Raw genomic sequence first — 2,594 nt, 5'->3', positions numbered from 1 at the left:
TTTTTAAATCGCTAGTTTCATAGCTCATACAGTCACGCATGACGTATGCTTCAACCCCCTCGACACCTTATCCAGGGGCGTTGTTCGGCGTTACTATCCCCGCCCCGAATTCAGTGCACAGTGCACGTTCGATGCACGCATAGGCTAGCTAATTTCACAGCAATTAACGTAAACAGGTTAACCTGACGTAAACAGCTCTTAAGATATACTTAAGAACTCGTGCACGTTGCGCTCGTGCACCTCACTTTAAGATGATGTTCGGGAAACGCTCGTAAATAGAAAGTGTTACTGAGTCTACTATGTCTTAAAAATCCACGTAGGCCGTTAAAATACGTCGTTATCGGGAAACGGGGCCATGGATTGCTAACGTGCTTGCTAACGTGCAAACTGCTGTTTTTTGGCGATATAGCTGTGGTGTGCTGTTAAAGTGTGCATTTTAAAGTACTAAAGTAATATTTCCAACAATATTATTGCTCTAGTACTCATGCTTATGGTTGTATATATACAGAAAAGGTTTTCACTAAGTAGGCTAAGCAGTCAACACAGACCTTTTAAAAAAGGCCTTGAAATAAACCTTGAACCCGTATTTGAGGCCTATCTGTCATTGAAGTATAATTAATAGATTGCCTTCAACCTGTAAACACAATTTTTTTTTTTTAAGGAGTAACTAAGGGCTTGGCTGAATTCAAGGTCAAATTAAACGAGCATTTTTGCAAATGTTAATATAAATGAAGGGCTTTGCATAGTTTGAGGGGCAAAAAGGGGAATGTAAGTGTATTTGAAGTGTTTTATGTTCTGTAGTGAAATGAAGGTGTTCTCCAGTGTCGATTGTTGCGTTGTGTGGAACGAGTGCTCATGGCTGAGGAAGGTCATTTGAGTTCCCCCTTGAAGGATGCTTCGTGAAGGCTTCATAATTAGCTGATCGAGCGCAACGATTCCTGGTGGGATCTGCACTAACAAGACAAGAGAGACTCAAACCAATTCAGTGTCTCGTCTCCCCTCATCCTTGTGTCGGGTAGGAGACTATTATGATGGATACGATCACCCTCTGAGGCACTGACTAACTCATTCTCCTCTATAAAGAGTCACTGGGGAATCACAGATGTTTGCCTCTTTTGAAGGAATTTCTTCTAGAACGCCATAGTAATTATTTGAAATCATGGTGACAGTAAAACACTGTAGACGTTTCTTTTGCATTTATTCGAGCATGCCTGTGAACTTCAGTCGCAAAATATACACAACAATTTGCAGAACAGCTCAGGTAAAAATGTAATGTTATGTCCAACATAGAGATAAAGGTCAAGAAGGATACGTACCAAAAAACCTTTAATAGGCTGTAGACCCAAATATGTATAAAAAGGGGCAAAAGATCTTCACCACACAAAAAAAACAGCTCATAAAGCAGGTTTTAGTTTTTTGTAGCTCTACCTCAGACTTTAGCACACCTGCTGTCATTGTTATCACCACCTCTGCTTGAGTGTGGTCTTAGGAAGAGTGGCAGTGGTACCTCTCACTTTTGTCAAACGCTTTCACGTTCTGTTAAATTGAGCTCCGCTCATAGTGTGATATCCTCCTGTGGTAACAAATTGTGTTGGTGTTGAGGTATGTGTGTTGCTGTTGCAGTTAAAGTTCCTTATGTTTAATTGAGCGTGGTCCCTTTAAATAATTGAACAGTTGAAGGGGCATGAAGGGGGGATTGTGTTGAATTAAATTAGAGTTCTGATAAAGTTCATGGTGGTCCTTTACTTTTATATGCTGAGTGCTCAGAGCGGACGTGCTTTCAGTGGATTTCAAAGCTGGGCTTCATGAATAATATCACAGCACTGAAAGCCACTACATGTGTTTCTCCAAGGCTAATCTAATTGTTGGGGAAACAGGTGACTCTAGCAAGATTAAAATTAGGTCAAGGAGAATATGAGGATGAAAAATCTACATTTCTGCAGGGGTTTTTACATGGTGTTCATCTTCTGGGAATACTGTTACAGTTTGTTTGTTTTTGTCTCTGGTAGTATTGCTTGAAGTATCTGACTGGTGTTTGCTGAAGAATGACATATTTTGTGATGTGATGTCAAAGTTCTTACTACAATGTCATTACACTGTAAATACAAGTACATGCAATTAGCCTTAATTCGACTTTAAATTAAATTAAATGAACCCAAGTCTGAAAGGGGGCTAAGATTAAATTATATATTCTGAAAAAAGAGATTAAGTAGTACTTTTGTGGGATGGAGAGAATGAAAGAGAGCGTGGGGAAACCAGCTGTGAATCATTTGTGAATATCAGAAGCCACTTCTCAACAATGGCATTAAAAAGACATCTATCAAACACACACACACACACACACACACACACACACACACACACACACACACACACACATACACTCTCTCACAGACAAACACACACAGCATCCAAACTGGGCAGCTCGTTCTAACATTCTGCTTGTGATTTTTGCGTCCGAGTTTGGGAAGTGTGGGAGGAATCGGGTTTTCTCTTGTGAATCTTCTGCTGATGGTGACCTGGCCCTTCAGAGAAACATCATTTCACTTCAGCAGATAGATGTGGGACACTGTAAGAGTGTGATTGTATAAACA

This window comes from Sprattus sprattus (assembly GCF_963457725.1).
Source record: "Sprattus sprattus genome assembly, chromosome: 8".
Classification (NCBI taxonomy): domain Eukaryota; kingdom Metazoa; phylum Chordata; class Actinopteri; order Clupeiformes; family Clupeidae; genus Sprattus; species Sprattus sprattus.
The sequence above is the reverse complement of the archived record's forward strand: the minus strand, read 5'-3'. Positions refer to the sequence as shown.